At 43.7% G+C, this 21,248-nt stretch overlaps 1 protein-coding gene across 3 annotated transcripts in view; it reads right to left on the reverse strand.

The window, feature by feature from the left end:
* Positions 1–21,248, reverse strand: part of LOC134577097 (CD82 antigen-like) — a 141,717-nt gene that overhangs the window by 36,070 nt on the left and 84,399 nt on the right. The gene's annotated exons all lie outside the window — the stretch shown is intronic.

Below are 21,248 nucleotides of genomic sequence, written 5' to 3' on the forward strand. Positions count from 1 at the left end.
ATTGGACAATTTAGGCCAAAATCGTCAAGCTAAAAGAATAGCAGAGTTGCACTTGCTTGACCATTTAAATGATTACTGGAGATACTGATAAGTCTGTACTTTCCAATAATCTTTAATTACAAGATTCAATTCTCTGGCACAGTGTTTAGGGACCAGTAGTTCAAAACCAACTGGGGGACATCCAAGTGTAAAAGGATCACTCCAAGCACCATAACCACTACAGTGTAAAAGGATCACTCCACGCACCATAACCACTACAGTGTAAAAGGATCACTCCACGCACCATAACCACTACAGTGTAAAAGGATCACTCCAAGCACCATAACCACTACAGTGTAAAACGATCACTCCAAGCACCATAACCACTACAGTGTAAAACAATCACTCCAAGCACCATAACCACTACAGTGTAAAAGGATCACTCCACGCACCATAACCACTACAGTGTAAAAGGATCACTCCAAGCACCATAACCACTACAGTGGGGATCTAGGAACAAGGAGAGAGCAGGAGTGTAACTGTCTGTTCAGAGTGACTTTTAGGTCAGTTACCTTTTCAAGTGCCATAAAGGGACACTATAGTCAGCAGAGCAACTTTAGCTTAATTAAGCAGTTTTTGTGTATAGATCATGCCCTAGCAATCTCACTGCTCAATTATCTACCATTTAGGAGTTAAATTATTTTGTTTATACATCCCTAGTCACACCACCCTGCATGTGACTTGCACAGCCTTCTTAAATACTTGCTGTAAAGAGACATCTAATGTTTACGCTTCCTTTATTGCAGAGTCTGTTTAATTTAGAGTGTCTTATCTCCTGTTCTGTTAATAGCTTGCTAAACCTTGCAGAAGCCTTCTGTATGTTATTAAAGTTCAATTGACAGAGCAGGGGATAAACACTTCTAAAGTAAGTTAACATCTGATTAAAAGTAAAACCTTTTTTTTTTCCATGTAGGCTATATGAATCACAGCCAAGGGCGGTGTGGTAAGGGCTGCATAATCAAAAACAAAAGTGACTTAACCCTTAAATGGTAAATCATTGAATAGTAAGACTACAAGGGCATGATGTATACACCAAAACTGATTCACATATTCCCAGGATTCACATATTCCCCAAATATATCCCAGCTTTATATCTCTTTGAGGATACTTGAGATGTTTGCAAAGTTCAGTTAGCGGAACAGCCAAGTGACAGGCCAACTGACACTGAAGAAGGGGACCCCTACTCTGCACCCCTTCACCTAACAATAACCCAGACAGTGTCAGCAAGTACGATGAATGACAAGGCTGTGAATCAGTGTGTAGGGCAGAACTGAAATCCACTCCCCTTTGCGATGATTCAAGACAGTGTAAGATAGATCAACTACAATGCCACCTTTCTTTAGTTAGTATTTGGATATGCACACAATGATATCTGCATTCTGGTTGCCTTATCTATTATTGTTTCTGAGTCGGCACACATATGAGAGATGAGTAAAAATGCACTAAATAGCTAATGTATTGCATAAAGTAATCCATAAACACATTGCAGTGTACACATTGGCAATCACAGTGTTGTATTGAAGCACCCTGCTTTGTAATTAATTACATATACTGTTCACAACTGTGCCTAAGTATTATAGGAGTTGCAGTCTACAAGTTATTCATTCCCATGAAGAGACTGTAGCGTGATTAAAGAGTTAAAGGTTTTCAAACTGCAGGGAGTACAGCATGAGAGTTGTACGGTCAAAATCACTGGGTACAATGAAAGTATTGTATAGGCCTGATCAGAGCAGATGTAGGGGGATGTGACCAGAGAATTAAGAATGTGAGAATATTTCAGTACGCACAACATTCGGTGAAGTTTGTGACACAGTTAATATGACTATAGCAGTGTGAGAATATTTAAAAAGTATTTGAAACTAGCATACTGTAAAACTAATTAGAATTCTACATTGTCTGACTTAATTTTATCTATACCAGTGATCTTTTTTAAATGCAGCAGTTCTAAAAGGACTGAATAGGGACACGTTTTACTTGGGGGCATAAAGGAACACAAACATATATTCATGACATTATAGTGTTAAAATCACAATTTAGCCACCCTGGCCCCCTTTGCCCCCTTAAATATAGTAATAACTCACCTTATCTACCACAGCTGGCTCTGCCCATGCTCTGCCCCCTTAGCCACCATCATCAGAATTGATGATCTCAGCCAAGGAGATGGGCCAGGGGAGGAGCCAAACGCCATACTGGCCAATCAGACTCTCCTCATATAGACACATTGAATCAATGCATCTCTATGGGGAACGTCCAGTGTCTCCATGAAGAGGGTGGATACACTGAATGTCAGTGTTGGACACTGTGCAGCACTGACCCAGGATGCACCTCAAATAGCCATCTGAGGAGTGGCCAGTGGAGGGATCCCTAGGCTGCAATGTAAACATTGCATTTAAAAAAAAAAAAAAAGACAGTGTTTACAGCACAAAGCCAGAAGGGAATGATTATACTAACTAGAACAAATACAATAAGCTGTAGTTGTTCTGGTGACTATAGTGTCCCTTTAAAGGGTTACTCAAAACACCATGACCACTTCTGAGAAATTAATTAGATTTTTTTTTTTGGACAATTTTGATGACAATTGTCCTTTAATGATTTATAATAATGTGTCATGAGAGCTAAGGTATTGTTGGACAAGAGTATGCCCCTTTTTCTACCCTATATTAACCCCTTAACACCGCAGCCAAATGTACAAGTTGTGAACGAAACAAAACGTAAACAAAACCTGGCATTTGCGCTATATGTCTGTCCAACCGTAATTCACCTCTTTCATATTAAATGCACCCCCCCCTTATTATATATCATTTATTCAGGGGAAACAGGGATTTCATTTAATATCAAATATTTAGCTATGAAACATAATTTAATATGAATTTTTTTTTTTGATATTTTTAGTTCTACAAGACATTTTAACTGTCAATGTCATAATACTGTTTGCTTTTACTGCAATAAAATACACATATTTGTATTCGGCAAAGTCTTACGTGTAAAACAGTACCCCCTATGTACAGGTTTTATGGTGTTTTGGGAAGTTACAGGGTCAAATATAGCGTGTTACATTTGAAATTGAAATTCGCCAGATTGGTTACGTTGCCTTTGAGACTGTATAGTAGCCCAGGAAATAAATTTACACCCATAATGGCATACCATTTGCAATAGTAGACGACCCAAGGTATTGCAAATAAGGGATGTCCAGTCTTTTTTAGTAGCCATTTGGTCACAAACACTGGCCAAAGTTAGCGTTAGTATTTGTTTGTGTGTGAAAAATGCAAAAAACGCCAATTTTGGCCAGTGTTTGTGACTAAGTGGCTACTAAAAAAGACAGGACACACCCCATTTACAATACCTTTGGTTGTCTACTATTGCAAATAGTATGCCATCATAGGGGTAATTTTCATTCTTGGGCTACCATAGGGTCATAAAGGCAACGTAAGCAATCTGGCGAATTTTAATGTGAAAAAAATTAAACACAAGCCTTATATTTGACGCTGTAATTTTTGAAAACACCATAAAACCTGTACATGAGGGGTACTGTTGTACTCGGGAGACTTCGCTGAACACAAATATTTGTGTTTCAAAACAGTAAAAAGTATTGCAGCAATAATATTGTCCGTGTAAGTGCTGTTTGTGCGTGAAAAATGCAAAAAACGTCACTTTTACTGGCGATATCATGGTTGTAATACATTTTACTGTTTTGAAACACTAATATTTGTGTTCAGCGAAGTCTCCCGAGTAAAACAGTACCCCCCATGTACAGGTTTTATGGTGTCTTGGAAAGTTATAGGGTTAAATATAGTGCTAGCAAATTAAATTCCCTATACTTTCGGCATGGGTGGTCAGGCAGGTCCCGCTAATTGTAATTAATTAGGATACCTAATTATGTAAAATTATTACATAAATATATGTGTAGAATTAATATATGTATATATACATATGTGTATATATACACGTATATATATATATATATATATAATGGAAAATTTATTCATACTTACCGTAATTTTCTTTTCCTGGTTATATGCCATGGCAGCACAACATTGGGTAGCTCCTCCCTATCCCCATTGGACAGGAATAATAATTAAGCCGTATAAGTACCACCTCCTGCCCCTCCTTCCCCAGTCACGTGTTCCAGCAATATCCCCGGGCGGGACCCTTGTGCTGCCATGGCATATAACCAGGAAAAGAAAATTACGGTAAGTATGAATAAATTTTCCATTTTCCTGGCCATATCCATGGCAGCACAACATTGGGTAATACCCAAGCAATAAAACCAGGGAGGGAAAGAGACACAGACTCAAAAAATTTCATAAATGCAAAGTGTATTAACACCACAACAAGTGACAGACACAGAGATCAGGAATTAGATACAGACAGGACTGATTTAGCAAATTGATCAGACAACCCTGCTCTAACATCAATCTGGTAGCTCCTAATGAAAGTGTTAGAGGAAGACCATGTAGCCGCCTTACAGATGAGTTCAGGGGAGACATTAGCAGCGGCTGCCCAGGAAGATGAGAGAGCCCTAGTGGAATGGGCTTTAAGACCCACAGGGACCGGATATCCGGCGGACTGATAAGCCAGAATGATAGCCGCTACTATCCATCGGCTAATGGCAGATTTGGGAGCTTGAGAGCCCTTTCTACAGCCGCTATGAAGAACGAAGAGACTGTCAGAAGAACGCCAATCAGAAGTCCTATCGATATACATCCGGAGGCATCTCACTAGATCCAGAGAGGACAGGTCAGCAGAATTCCCCATTCCATGGGCGTCCGACCTCAGAGACGGAAGAACAATATCCTCGTTGATGTGGAAGGAGGAAGTGACTTTGGGACGAAACACTGGAACAGTACGGAGGACCACTCTGTCCTTGTGGAAGATAGTAAAAGGCTCTTTGATGGACAGAGCACTGAGCTCAGAAACTCTCCTGCCAGAGGCTAAGGCCACCAGCAAGGCAGTCTTAATAGAAAGAACCTGTAGGGAAACTGAATCAAACGGTTCAAAAGGTTTCAACTTCATGGCATCCAGAACCAGAGGGAGACTCCAGGAAGGGACAAACGGTTTAATAGGAGGTTTCATGTGAAGGACACCCTTGATGAATCTGATGATATCCGAGTCCAGAGCCCATCTATGACTGGTCAGGGCGGACAAGGCTGAAATGTGTACCTTGAGAGTGTTATAGCTCAGTCCTTTCTCAAGGCCTGATTGCAAGAAATCCAAAATATGGGAGGAGGAGGGATTCTGGACATCCACATTCCTGTGAAGAGCCCAGTTGGAGAAAACTTCCCATACCCTATAATAAGTGGCCGAAGTGGAATGCTTACGAGCCCTCAGCATAGTATCAATCACGGTCTGGGAGAACCCTCTATTCAACAGCCGGTTCCTTTCAGTTTCCAAGCCATAAGGTTGAGAGAGACAGGGTCTGGATGAATGACAGGACCCTGGAACAGAAGATCCGCAACTTTGGGGAGTGGGAGAGGAGGTTCCACCGAAAGACTCAGAAGCAGAGGAAACCAAGGTCTCCGAGGCCAATAAGGCGCAATCAGGATGAGAGACACCCGCTCTGATCTCAGCTTCCTCAGGAGTGGTAGGATTAGTGGAAACGGGGGGAACGCATAGCCCATTGAGAACCTCCAGGGGCTTGATAAGGCATCTCTTCCCAATGCCAGGTGGTCCTCTTCCTTTGTGAAGAAAAGGGCTACCTTGCTGTTGGCCCGAGAGGCTAGAAGGTCCACTTGAGGCAGACCCCACTTGTCCACAATCATGCGGAACACCCTGTGAGCCAGGCACCATTCCCCCGGATCTATTCTGGATCTGCTGAGGAAATCTGCTAGTTGGTTCCGTTTCCCTGGGAGATGAATGGCTACAATGCCCGCCAGGTTTCTCTGAACCCACCACATCAGGTGATTCATCAGTACCATCATCTTGCAGCTCCAGGTACCCCCTTGGTGATTGACATAGGACACTACGGTGGAGTTGTCCGTCCTTATCTTCACCCATTGACCCTTGAGCTGGGACGAGAAGTGCTTCAAAGCTTTGAGGACAGCCAGAAGTTCCAGCAGATTGGAATGAACCTTGCTTGTCTCGAAATTCCATTCTTCCTGCGCAAAGTGGTGGAGATAATGAGCGCCCCAACCCCACTGGCTGGCGTCCGTTGTCACGGTCCTCCATGCGATATCCCCTAATGGAAAGCCGTTGGCTAGGTGCTTTCTGTTCAGCCACCAGATCAGAGAATGGCGTACCTTCAGGGGAAGCTTGATGGGCTGGAACAGGTTCCCGGATAGGAAACGATTCAGGAAGTTGGCCTGGAATGGTCTCATCCTCCACTGAGCCCATCTCGTCAGACCTATTGTGGAGGACATAGAACCAAGGAGGCTCATCACCGCCTTTGCAGGGGCAACCGGGGAATTCAGCATTCTTCTCAATAACTTTCTGAGTTTCAGGATTCTCACTGATGAGAGCTGGACAGTACCCTTTAGGGTGTCGAAATGGGCACCTAAGTAAACCATAGATTGAGTCGGGTGGAGGTGGCTTTTCTTGACGTTGATCTTCCAGCCGTGGGCTTGCAGAAACTGAATGCTGGTGATAGCTTGGGATGTCACAGAATCCACGTCGTTTCCCAAGATTAAAACGTCGTCCAGATAATGGTAAATGGCAATGTTTTGCTTTCTGAGCTCCGCGATGAGAACAACCAGGACCTTTGTAAACGTCCTCGGGGCAGTGCTCAGTCCAAAGGGGAGGGCCCTGAACTGGAAATGACCTTCCTCTACAGCAAACCTCAGGAACTTCTGATGGATTCGGGCAATGGGTATGTGAAAGTATGCGTCTAGTAGATCTATAGACAGCATCCATTGGTTGGGTGACACAACCTTTATTATAGACTGCAGAGATTCCATCTTGAATCTGCGAACGTGCAGATGCTTGTTCAGCCTGTGCAGATCCAGAATGGGTCTCCAACCCCCTGAGGATTTCCTTGTCAAGAAGATGTGAGAGTAGAATCCCTGAGTTCTTTCGCCTGCCGGTACTTGGACGATGACCTCCTCCTTCTGCAAGGAATGGACGAAATTTCGTAGAGCCATACATTTCTCCCTGTCCCCTGGCCATTTCGTGAGGTGAAAGGATCGGTTGGGAGGATGCTTGAAGAATTCTAGCAGGTAACCTCTCCGAATAATATCCAGCACCCAAACGTCGCTTGTAGAGATGGTCCATCTCGAAAGATATTGGAGAAGACAAGCCCCGACACCTTCGGTTTTGGGCCGTACATAGTCATAGATTCTTCTGGTCCTTAGAGGAAGACGACCCACGAGACCTGCCTCCTCTGTACCCAGAAGGGGCACCTCTCCTCGGTTGGAATCGGGAGTATTCCCTACCCGGCTTGTAGGACCTACTGTCACGAAAGGAATGGTACTCTTTCCGGGCGCGAAAGGATCCTTTATACTTCCTCTCTTGGGGTAAAAAGGCTTTATTCCCTTCAGCCGCCCTCTTGATGCACTCATCCAAATTCTTGCCGAATAACATGTTTCCGTGAAATGGGAGAGAACACAAACTATTCTTGGAGGAAGCGTCGGCCGCCCAAGACCTGAGCCAGAGCGCCCGCCTGGAGGAAACCGAGAAGGACATATTTCTAGCAAGGTTTCTCACCAGATCCACTGCGGCCTCCGAAGAGAAATCAATCGCTAGACGCATATCCTTCAGGGCATCAACAATAGAGGAACGGCTCCTGCCCCTCTTGATGTCCCCTTCCAGCTCCTGCAGCCAAACCTTCATAGCTCTTGAAACAGACGTGAGAGCAACGGCAGGGTGGAGACTCGTGCCTGAGGCTACATAGGACTTAGACAGGCAGTATTCCATCTTACGATCCATTGGATCCCTGAAGGAGCCTGCATCATCCACTGGCAGGGTAGTGCGCTTGGCTAGCCTAACCACCGCAGCATCCACCTTGGGTGGAAAATCCCATGTTTCAGCATCTTTGGGATCAAACGGATATAATCTGGAGAATTTCCCTTTAGCAGAGGATCTCCTATCGGACCTGGACCATTCTTCTTTAATAAGGTCACTAATAGTGGTATGCACAGGGAAAGCCGCTCTTTTCTTTCTAAGATCTGAGAAATAGCGGTTAGATGTAGAGGGTTCCTCCTCCGAGGGCTCTTTCAAAGTAAGGGTTTCTCTGACCCGAGCAATCAAATGATCCACCTCCGCAGGTATCAGGAAGTCAGGATCAGGCAAAGCATCCTCCTCCGAGGAAAAAGCCAAGTCTCTCAGCGAAGCCGTGTCCATGAACTCATCCTCCGAGTTATCAGGAGACCAATCTGACGGCTCAGAATATCTAGGTCGCTTGTGGGTCTTACCAACCTCTTTAATGCCCCGGGCAACTGCATGCTTGATAAGCTGCTTAAAGTCAGGTGTTAACTGAGAAGGTCCTGCGGCTGCTGAGAGACAATTCGAACAGAGACGTTTCCCTTCTATGGCTCTGTTATCACAGGATACACACAGCGTCCTTTTGGGCGACTTCCCTTTGGACGATCCTGAAGTCTTTGTACTTTTATCACTGAAATACACCAAACGTGAATATTAGTACCTTACCACTCTTTTAGATATCAGAGTATCAATAAATTCCAAAATTGGATGGCTTACCTATATCGCTTAGATTGTGACCTACTATGATGAGAAGATTCTGATTCTCTAGATCCTGAGCGCGAATCCATCTATAAATAATAGATGAAACAGCGAAACAATAACCCAGAAGAAACACTACAGGAAACCAACAAAGAGAAAGGAAAAGAACTTACTTCGGAAGAAAAAGACGAAGAATCAACAATCCACAGAACTTAATGGTGCCAGAAACTCTCCAGGAAGCAGAAAATACAAATTTGACAAAAAAGGAGGCCTGGCGCTTTAAGAAGGCGTCTGACGTCATCGCGCATGCGCAGATGACCGAAAAGACGCGCGAAAAACGGCCATTCGCGCGCGAATTCCGCGCATGCGTCCCAGAGTCCCCAGAACCGCGCAGGCGCCCAGGAGACCCATACACGCCGCGCAAGCGACGCCTACACGCCGCGCGGGCGCTACACGCCGCGCGGGCGCACAGGAGACGCCTACACACCGCGCGGGCGCACAGGAGGTTCCCGAGAGCCATGCAGGGAGACCCCAGAACGCTCAACGAAAAAAAACCTTCCAAAAGAAAGGAAAACCAACAGGTAAACTAAAATAATATTACCTTAAGCCTGGTGGGAGGATACCAATCCGGAAACCAGTCGCAATCCATGTACCTTTCCATGTCATCACTGGAAAAAATGGAAAGAAAAAACCCCCGGTCACTAAAGGGGTTTTCTCCAGGGGGACACCTTTGCGCAGGGCCGTATACTGGAGACTTCCCAGGGGAGAGAGGGTGAACTCCCCAAGGGCCAGAGGAACTAATCCTCAGGTAAGCCATAAAAGAAAAAAAAAATTTTAGCAGTCTGAAAAGACCGACATGTCCTAGGGATAGGACAGGAAAAAAAGACTGGGGAAGGAGGGGCAGGAGGTGGTACTTATACGGCTTAATTATTATTCCTGTCCAATGGGGATAGGGAGGAGCTACCCAATGTTGTGCTGCCATGGATATGGCCAGGAAATATTTTTTTTAAATATTTTTATTTATATATAGGTATATATATAGTGATATATACGTATATATTCATGTATATAGATATATATATTATTTCGTTCTACGTGTATTTTGATATAAATATATATATATATTAATATCACAATACAGTTAGAACGAAATAAAACACATCTATATATTTTTTAATATTTTATTTTTAATTATTTTTTTTATTTAATTTTTTTATGTATTTACATATTTATTTTTTTATATTATTTATAAATATATATATAACAATAATTATATATATATTTAATCAGTATCAGTCTACGTGTAATTTGATATTAACCCCTTATGACCGGAGGGCGTACTATTACGTCCTTTTAAAAGCGGTAATAGTACGCCCTCCGGTTTTTAGTAACTTACCCGGTCGCCGGCGGTCCCACGCCGGCGATCGCGGTTGGGGGGACTCCCAGGGAGCCCCCCCGCGGCAGATCTTCCTCCTCCGGTCCCTCCCGGTCATGTGAAAGTGAGGTCCTTGCGAGGACCTCACAGTCAAATGGCCGGGATAGCTGTCTTCTGTATTGCCAGCAGGGGGACTAACTGTAATGACAGTTGGTCCCCCTGCTGGCTGAAAATAAAATAAAATAAAGTTAAAAGTGTAAAAAAATATATATATACTTAGATCATATATATATATTATATATATATGATCTAAGTATATATATACACACATACACACATACACATACACCGTCTAGGTGTATTTTAATATTAATATGTATATAATTATATATATATATATATATATATATATATTAACCCCTTAAGGACCAACCCTCTGGAATAAAAGGGAATCACTACATGTCACACATGTCATGTGTCCTTAAGGGGTTAAAAAAAAAAAATGTGGAAAATCACTTGCGTCCTTTATGATTCTCATAAAAAAAAAACATCTGTTTTTCATACACAGCGTACATTTGCAAACTCATGTTATTTTCTGTACTTTTTATTTTCTGCCTTGCTTTGTGCTTCTTATTGCCAACATGTCTAAGGATGTATTTTGCCATATACATTACATGGACAGAAATATGTGAACATCAACTATATCCAAAACTCATATACTTCAGTATGGAACCGCTTTCCCATTGGTGCTATGAAAAAATCCACTCTTCCAAAATTCTTTGTACAAGAAATTCTCCTTGAATAAATGTTTTTAGCTCCGTGCAGCCACATAAGCGTTACTATGGCTCAGCAGTGATTTGGGGAGATTAGGTTTGACTCACAATCATTTTTCAGATTCATCACAAGGTTGTTCCACAGGTTTGAGGTTATGGTTCTTGCACATCGATCTTGCACAATCATTTCTTTATGGGCCCTGCATTGTGCACAGGACCATTGTCATGCCGAAAGGGGCCACCCCCAAAACTGTAATCACAAATTACAGAATCCATCCCTCTAAACCATGGGTCGTCAACCTGGTCCCTAACGCTCACTAGTGGACGTTTCAGGATTCCAGGTGGGCGGTAGGGATTTCGGCGGCTAAATTCTCCTTTTGAGAGAGCGGGCGGACGGGCGCAAGTGCACACATGAAAGTACGAACGTACGCGAGAATGCGTGCATGCGAGAAAGCGAACATGTGCATGCATGCGCAAATGTGTAACATGTGGGAAGAGGAAGGGGAGGAGTGGGAGCTGATAGCAGGGACAGGCAGAAGTGGAGCAGTTGTAAAATATGAGAAAGAAAAGTTATAGGCAGGACAAGGAGATAGTTGTTGTTGGCTAATAATAATAAGTGGGCTAACTAGCTCAGCCTTACTTTTGTACATTGCCACAAGGAAGGTAAAAGAAAAGCATAAAAAAGGAGATAAAAAGGAAAAGATCCGGGGGGTGGGGCCGGGCCGCCGGGCCGACTGGCAGCCATGAGCGTTAGCTCCAGACCTGAGCACAAGAAAAAGGCACTAAAAGTGGGTGCTGAACACCCCAAAGTCGACAACTCCGCACTACCGGCAATGAGCAAAACCCCAGCATCAGACAGACACCCGATAACCACCATTGGCAAACTGGAAGGTGGGTGCTGATAACCCCGGCCTACTCCTAGCTGGGAGCCTCGAGGCAATTGAGCAGGGCCGACGGCGTGAGAGAGCCCTATGCGCCAACGATGAGTGACTGACTTTACGCAGCTGGTGCCTGCCGGCGGCGCGGCCCCGCTCCCCCCCATGGTCGGCGGGGGTTACCCCGACCTCATGGCGGCGGCCCTCATGGCGGCGGGAATCCCCGGGCTGGTGTTGCGCCGATCGCCTACACTGGCAAAGGCTGCATGCAGAACAGCCTGTCAGGAGATTGCACTGTACTGATATGGGTACAGCCACAGCGGAAGTTACCTTACAAAAGGCTGTTTGGAACCCCATTAACTGCGCTCCGGACCGCTCTGAGACGGGACACAGCAAAACATACTCACCTACCGTGGGGGCCCGGCTTGGACAGTACGTGTGGCCTTCGGAGTTACCGGCCTCCGGATGGATTCTCCGGCAACCAGCCCGCAGGAGGAGTAGATGCCCTGGCCTCTGGGTCTGAGGGGTCCCCAGAGGAACTTGTCCCTGTTGCCGTGAGCCCTGTGGACCAGGTGGTGGCGGGCTGTCCGGCGGACCGGTGGCCGTGACCGACGTGCACCATCCCCAAGAGTGTGGCCGGCGCCAGGAGAGACATGGGGGCACATGCTCCACAGGGGCTTGAGAGGTTCTGGGGAGGTGCAGGAGGCAGACTGTTCGTAGACTCTAGGTGTGGGGGTCATGTGGACGGCACCTGCCTCTGAGTGCCCACAGAGCCATGGAGAGTCCTGCTGGCGGGCTGAGACCTGCCTGGGGGAGACGGATGGGGGCTCGGCGGGCTGGGGGTCATATTGCTGCTGTGCCATAGACCGGCCTTACCCGACTATTATATAACGTCCTGTACAGCTATAATACCTATTTGATTATTCTTTCATGAATGTAATGTTCCGTAGGTCTAAAGACCTTTACTGTATAATAAGCCGGGCTACTACAATGCGTTCTACATTGGGCCAAACTTGCCACTTCTCTTAAATGTGGGTGCCCTTATGCAATATATATATAGTTTGTTTACCTATGCTTAACCCTCTAAAAATCCTGCATACGAAGCATTCTTTTTTATAATGCTAGTTACCACCTGCATTTCCAGGCACTATTTGAAGTTAAATAACGGTTGAGTCTTTTTTCTGAAATGTCCATACTGGTAATAATACACTGCATACAATGTACAATGTCCTATCCGGTCATATATCAGCACGGTAGATGTACTGAATGAATACAGCACAATAACTGCACTGCACGTTCCAACGTCCCAGAATTCTCGCATCGTACCTAACCCAAAGCACTGACACAAGCCAGCGGTCACGTCACTCTTGCATACAGCCCGCTGACACAGACCACAGGCATACACCTACTGACATGGGATAATGGCTCGAACGGCTAACACAAAGCACCCACGTAACCAACAAACACGCAACACTTGCACGCGCCAGCTAATACACAACGCTTATTTAGGGTTAGACACGAGTACGGCTCGGATGCCTAAACAGCCTGCATAATGCGTTAACATACATGTTAAATGTGCCCTTGATCTAATTCATTTAAATTTAGAATACGCAAAGTACATGTACACTTCATCTACTTTAGGTATGGCTCGGACGACTAAACAGCCTGCAAAATGCACTAATATGCCGATTGAATGCCCTTGATGTACCAAATCTCGCTAATCTATGTATGTTCAGTTTTCTATATTACTTGTCTGCTCTGACTTATATGCCTCTGCGCAGGCACCCTTATGTTACATTTACTGATTCAAAACATGCCTGCCCACGCTCTATGGCGACTCTAATAAACATATTTAAAAAAAAAAAAGGAAAAGATCCAAAAAAATTAAAAAGGGAAGAAAAATAGAAAAAAGGGGATAAAATAAAGGAGGAGAATACATGTAAAAAAAAGGAGAAAGAAGGAGCAGAGTACTTGTAAAAAGGATAAAGAAGGAGCAGAGTACATGTAGAATAGGAGAAAGAAGGAGCAGAGTACTTGTAGAATAAGAGAAAGAAGGAGCGGAGTACTTGTAAAAAAGGAGAAAGTAGGAAAATAAAAAATATAAAAAGGAGAGAATTGTTGTTGGTTAATAATAGTAAGTGGGCTACCTAGCTCAGCCTTCCTGCTGGGCATTGCTATAAGGAAGGTAAAAGAAAAGAATAAAGGAGGAAAAAAGGTGGGGGGTAATTGAGGAAGGAGAGGAGGGAAGGTGATACACAGATGAGAAATCATATTATGAGCAAACAGAGAAGTCGTCTGAATATAACCTAAAGAGGAGACCTTTGTTTGTTCCTTACGAAAATCGAACCAGATATCAAACATTTAGTCTCGCAGCATCAACCTCAAGGATCTCATTAATCACTAGTAAAGGTAATTTCAATTTACTTTATTGTTTTCTCATTAAACTTTATAAAGTTAAAAACATTATAAACATGCATAAAGTAGAAATAAAAAGATAAATGTACGTACATTTTTTTTTTTAAACACCTTCCTTTCTAAAAAATATTCTGCACTTGCACGAAAACTGGTGGGCGGTAAGGAAATTTTTTCCATCAAGAAAGATGCATTAGTGGGCGGTAGGTAGCAAAAGGTTGACTACCCCTGCTCTAAACATTTGAAATGGAGAAAGAAAGATGCTTTAATTTTACAGATGTGACTGGGGTGTGGCTAGGGGTTGGGCTATTCGGCAAAATTGTAGGTGACTTACTAATCACAATTTATGCAACTAAAATGTAATTTAGAAGAAGAACACTGTATCTTATTTCCACATACTGATTTATAAGCAATTTTATTATAGGTTATAGACACAGTGTGAGTATTATTGCTGTGGATCTCTCAGATACACTCAGACACATCAACACATCATCCCTATATTGGAAATAAAGATACTAGCCCCAATTTACAGTTGTCACCATGCAGTAAGCATTCTCTTCAAACCGCCACTCCAACCCCTGACCTAGCAACTACAGCCCCTAACCCTCAATTACAGCAACTACATCTATACTACAGCCCCCAATCCCACTACAGTCCATGACCCCACACTACAGTCCATAACCCCACACTTCAGTCCCTAACTCTCCCTACTACAGACCCTAACCCCCCAATTGCAGCCCCTATACCCCACTACATTCCATAACACCACACATCAGCCCCTAACTCCCCCTATTACAGACCCTAACCCCCACTTCAGTCCCTTGCCCCAAATTCCCCTACTACAGACCCTAACCCACCAATTGCAGACCCTATACCCCACTACAGTCTATAACCCCACACTTCAGTCCCTAACTCCCCCTATTACAGACCCTAACCACCAATTGCAGACCCTATACCCCCTATATTCCATAACCCCACACATCAGCCCCTAACTCCCCCTATTACAGACCCTAACCCCCACTTCAGTCCCTTGCCCCACATTCCCCTACTACAGACCCTAACCCACCAATTGCAGACCCTATACCCCACTACAGTCCATAACCCCACACTTCAGTCCCTAACTCCCCTTATTACAGACCCTAACCCCCAATTGCAGACCCTATACCCCACTACATTCCATAACCCCACACATCAGCCCATAACTCCCCCTATTACAGACCCTAACCCCCAATTGCAGACCCTATACCCCACTACATTCCATAACCCCACACATCAGCCCCTAACTCCCCCTATTACAGACCCTACCCCCCACTTCAGTCCCTTGCCCCAAATTCCCCTACTACAGACCCTAACCCACCAATTGCAGACCCTATACCCCACTACAGTCCATAACCCCACACTTCAGTCCCTAACTCCCCCTATTACAGACCTTAACCCCCAATTGCAGGCCCTATACCCCACTACATTCCATAACCCCACACATCAGCCCCTAACTCCCCCTATTACAGACCCTAACTCCAAATTGCAGACCCTATACCCCACTACATTCCATAACCCCACACATCAGCCCCTAACGCCCCCTATTACAGACCCTAACCCCCATTTCAGTCCCTTGCCCCAAATTCCCCTACTACAGACCCTAACCCACCAATTGCAGACCCTATACCCCACTACAGTCCATAACCCCACACTTCAGTCCCTAACTCCCCCTATTACAGACCCTAACCCCCAATTGCAGACCCTATACCCCCACTGCATTCCATAACCCCACACATCAGCCCCTAGCTCCCCCATTACAGACCCTAACCCCCAATTGCAGACCCTATACCCCACTGCATTCCATAACCCCACACATCAGCCCCTTGCTCCCCCTATTACAGACCCTAACCCCCAATTGCAGCCCCTATACCCCACTGCATTCCATAACCCCACACATCAGCCCCTAACTCCCCCTACTAAAACCCATAACCCCCCACTTCAGTCCCTTGCCCCAAATTCCCCTACTACAGCCCATAACCCCCAAATTGCAGCCCCTACACCCCACTACAGCCCTAATCCATCTACTGCAGTCCATAAAACCTCTGATGCAGTCTGGATTAGCGAAATTCATAATGAAGCAATGCTAGAGAGTGTCAGACACACTGTGAAGCTTGTGGTGAACTCTTACTCACACGCAGTCATGCTGGTGGTATTACTAACTTCCTGTCTACACTGCAAGATGACATATGTATTTGTGCTTCTAGCAATAAATCACTAAATACCCTCTGCCCCAACTAATCAGTAAACAAAGGAAAAGGTCAATATTAGCAGCAAATTCCCCATTAGGCTAACTTGGCCTTGGACTTATGTGGCAAAGTGGACCGGGAGGCAGTTTATTTAAAATTTTTTTTTTTTTTACTTGTATTGTAACATTGGGCAGTTACTACTCAAAGCAGCCACCTGGTGTAATGCATACCATAATGGGGAAGCAGTGTCTATGTTGCCCAGCCCCCTAGTCGCCTAGTGCATTGAATTCTTGATGCTCTGCCCTAGTTTTTTACACCAATATAAATCAGTCGGCACTTAAAGGACCATCAATGAAGTGGTCTGGGTGCAGTGGCACTGTTGCTTTCAACCCCTAATTTACAGAATCAATTGGCACCCAGTATGTTTCGATCCAAACATAATGCAAATCCTGGTAGGACAGGAGGAGGTTTCAAGACACTTGGAGGGATGTAAGGATTGCAAATTCCTTGCAACTCATGTAACCCATTTTAAGAGTTCTCCACACTGGGGAAAATGTTGAAATTTTTTTCCACATTGGTGGTTTATCTTTTTACCTGCTGATATGATCAACTCTATGTTGGCAGAACAAGCAGGAAGTTGAAAGTGAGATGGTTAGAACACAAATAATATTTGGAAAATATGCATAACACACTGCCCCCTACACTGCCCTGTTCTTTTCAGTAAAAGGGTTTTCGGTTTTGGGTACAGAACAGCTTACGTTGGATGAAAGGTGAGGTGATCTATTCATCAAGTTAAGGAAGAGGGGTGGTTACTGGGTACACTGCCTTTTTGACCCTAGAAAAGTAGTTTCTGACCACTATGTAATACATTTATCAGATCATTATGTAATCAGCAGTGTCACTAATTCTCTTGACCAGGAAAGAAAATAATCATTCTATGTGCTACATTATGTCTACTCAGGATCCGGCATCCTTTTAATCTGCTACTGGGAAGAATTCGAGACCCCATGGGAAGATGTCTACTCATTAAGTAAGTCAATGAGATTTATAAAAGCGTGTAATGTACATAAAGTAGTTTGTGCGTGCAGCTTCATTAAATAATAATGTAATGAGCTTTGAAGTGATAGTAACAAATTGTTAAGGAAATCTCTGCGTTATGAATCAGTCTAATTCTGGGCCCAAAGGGTTTGCCAAACACCTGTTAAATCAAAATGTAACAGATTAAATATTACATACAATAAAACCTGCCTGTCAATGCACAAACAATACTATCATGGAAAAATTTGAAGTGGCCTAAGTTTAGCCTATAGAGGAAAAAAATATAAAACAAAAATTATCTGTGAATATTATATAAAGCAGCAGAAATGACACCAGGCTATGGTGCAGGATTAGGCAATCTGTGTTACTCTAGATGTTGTGGATTACATTTTACCTGATGCTTTGCCAGCATTATAGCTGTAAGAGCATTAGGGGAGATGTAGTCCACAACGTTTGGAGTACCGCAGGCTGCCTACCCCTACTATAGGATTTCACCAATTAGTATATAAACGTTATCAATGCTCTCTTCCATTTCTTGCCATAGTTTCTACTGTTCCAGGTATTTGACTTAATTTGACTATTATGCTGGCTATACTTCCTCGACCTCGACCTCAGATCGCTTACTCATTTTGTCTTACCTCTGGTATCTCTGACATCTACTTGTTCTTGGCTTTGCTTCACCTGCCAGCTGGTTGTGCTTTTAGTTTTTACACAGTGATATAGGAAAGAGCTGCACTGGAGAGCACTTGTCCCCTGGCACCCGTCTGATGGAACACCACAGGGCTGGCAAGCCAATCGGAAGATAAAAATAGGGTCAACCTTCCGCAAGCTCAAGTGGGGCCTCGGGTTGCCATCGTTAACCCGGGTCTGGTCAAACACAGTTGCTCTCGAATAGCGCAACCGGGTCCCTGGTCTCTGTGACGCTGTGAGGAAGTGAGTACAATGAACTTCCTCCCAGCTTACTAACGAGCTGCGCAGAAGAGTAGAGGACCAGAGAACCAGAGAGGAGGGAAACTGAGAGTCAGAACCAGAGAGGAGGGAGAGCTCCAACCCAACTACTTCCAGATGCCACTAGACCCCAGTACAGCCACCCCCAAAGTATGCAAGCAGGGGGTGGCTAAAAATATGTAAATTGTGATCCTTGCATGTATATGTCTGTGTGTGTGAGTATATGTATGTATGTGTTATCTGTGTTTGTATATATTTTTGTGTGTATATGCGTTAGTGTGTGTATGTGGAAAAAGAAACTCTGGTTACACCATTGCTTGAGGCAGTATATCAAACAACATGTCCAAATCTGCAAAAATATCATACACACAGATGCACATCTATTAAATGTACAGTAATCCTTTATCAATGCCACTATATTTCATTTAATTGTTCAAAACAAAGTCTTGTTTGTATGACACATTTAGCAATAGGGCATACGGTTTCCCAATGTGAACTTTAATCTAAAAAAAACTGATAATAAGTAACAGAGGAAATGTTTGTTTTTGTGTGAGTGCGTTTTTTACTAAGTACACTCATTTGAATTACACGCAGAACAGGAAAATTGAATTTGTTTGTGAGAGACAAACCTCTCAGCAGGTGGAAAACAGGACATATTTTGTTTAATCAAAGTTCTTGCACCAGGATAACTCTCTGGGGGTATGCAAGTAACCCAACATTTCTAGTTGGACCTCATTCCCAGTTGGACCTCATTCCCCGCTACTGTCAGTCATCACCCAACTAGATAAACACATTCTGTGTGTTAATTAGGACCATGTAAAAGTGAATTTGGTTGTTATTTTACCTGTTGGCGCCCTTCACATAAGTTTTTCTAAGCTACAATTGTTTTCAACCTTCCCAAGTGACTTTTTTTACTTCAGCACTTTAACCCCTTAAGGACCAAACTTCTGGAATAAAATGGAATTATGACGTGTCAGACATGTCATGTGTCCTTAAGGGGTTAACCTCCAGCCTTTCCTCATGTACCTCCAACCTTCTACATTGTGTTCGGTTCCACTCCAGGCCTTTTAACCCTTTCCTCCTCTCTTTTTTTTTTTACCACTTGAGTCGTTTTTTTTAACATGCCTCTCCTATGCCACATTTTCTTAAAGTACAATTTACCCACAGGCATCTTACCTCACTGTATCTCCTTCAATCAATTACCTCCACCATACCAGTAATTTCCAGATTTTTATTTTAATGTCTCTGTGCCCTCTTAACCTTTTTCACTGCCTTGGAGTAGTATTCATTTTCCTACCTTTCTTAAAAGTGCAGGAGATGTGAGAATAATGGAACATATTTTTACAATACTGCTCCCCGTTGTGTTTGAGTCCTATAAATTGGAAGAGATAGATTGAGACAGCACAAAACAGTGGCCTATCACGCTGTAATTCAACCCAATGGGAGAGGACAGTGCAGTGAGATCTGTGCTTATGCAAGTGTGTCCTTGCAAATCCAAACCAATTACATACAAAAAAGACAACAAAAGAGCTGAGGTTTACTTTGTTTCTTCGTATCACATGCGTAATGTGCTTGATAGAAACTGTTTATATTAGAAATTTTTAAGTGGGAGACTGATATTGGGGTCTGCTTGGTTAGGAAAGGGTAATACACAATCATAATAGACAGATAATTTTGGTGTGCCAGCTAATGACGACTAAAAAATGTCTACGGGCGGCCATTTTACTTCCAGCTGCTAAGGACTATAGCTCCCATGATCCTGTGGGAGTCAAAGTCCAAACAATAACCAAAATATCTTTGGTAGGCTATCCTAAAAATGGGTCACCACTAATTGGTACAGGGACAGCATATTCATGATCCCAGTGGCAACTACCCACCATTAAAGTAAACTCTAGACACTAACCACTTCTTATTGATATATTTATTGGGTCCGCAGTCCCAATGCACCTTCCCTCCACCCAGTATTAAATTGTTTTTGAAGGTCACAGAATACCCAAGACACTTGACTCACTTGAGTTAGATGAAATGACTATAGTGCTTACTGTGTCCTTTTATTGACTTACTGTAAGAAGTGCAATAGAAATCTCTCTGACACTGGCATACGTCTAACGCAGGTTTCTCAGGTTAATTTTATTGAGCTAATTTTACAACTGATAAGTGGGTCTCCACTCCTGATTGATCAAAATGCTTGTTTTGTGGAAGTGTTCCCCGGTATTCTGAAGCTGTATGCTGCAAATTGGCCGCCCTGGTTTTCTGTCATCCTGGCATGCAGGTCCCGAACATCACCATTGATTATTTTTTGACAACTATGAGTTATTTTTTATGATTAATGGGTTAAATATAGTTCATTTAAAAAAATCCACATTAGATGAATTTGAAAGCAGACTAATATCAACGTAGCCTAATACCCAGAGCAGTGTTAAGACATACATGTCCTGTCTTGCCTGAAATTATTAGAATTATTATCTCTGGCAGGAGATGCTGTTTGTAGCTGCTGCAATTAATTCAGGCTCTTACTTGTCACTGATATAATGGGAGAGGACCTGGGAAAACAGAGACTGTGTGATTCTGTCTCCCCAGCTAGTCTCCTGGCATATCATTAAACTGCCCAGTGTCCAGGGCCGGTGCAAGGATTTTTGCTGCCCTAGGCAAAAGAAAAATTTCCCCCCCTACCTCCCATATGCGCTGCCCACCTGCCCATCACAATGCCCCACCCATATGATCTGCCATATGAACTAACGCCAGTGCTGCACACAGTGTGTGTTTACATTAAAAAGCCTGCAGGGACAGGCTATAGACACCAGAACCACTACATTAAGTTGCAGTGGTTCTGGGGACAATAGTGTCCCTTTAATGTGAGGTAAATTAGAGATTAGTGTCACTAATAATATACTATATTGCCTACTTACAGCCAGATGAGGATGCTGATGGGCTCTGGCTGCAGTTTGGCTCC

This window comes from Pelobates fuscus, chromosome 11, assembly GCF_036172605.1.
Source record: "Pelobates fuscus isolate aPelFus1 chromosome 11, aPelFus1.pri, whole genome shotgun sequence".
Taxonomy (NCBI): Eukaryota; Metazoa; Chordata; class Amphibia; order Anura; family Pelobatidae; genus Pelobates; species Pelobates fuscus.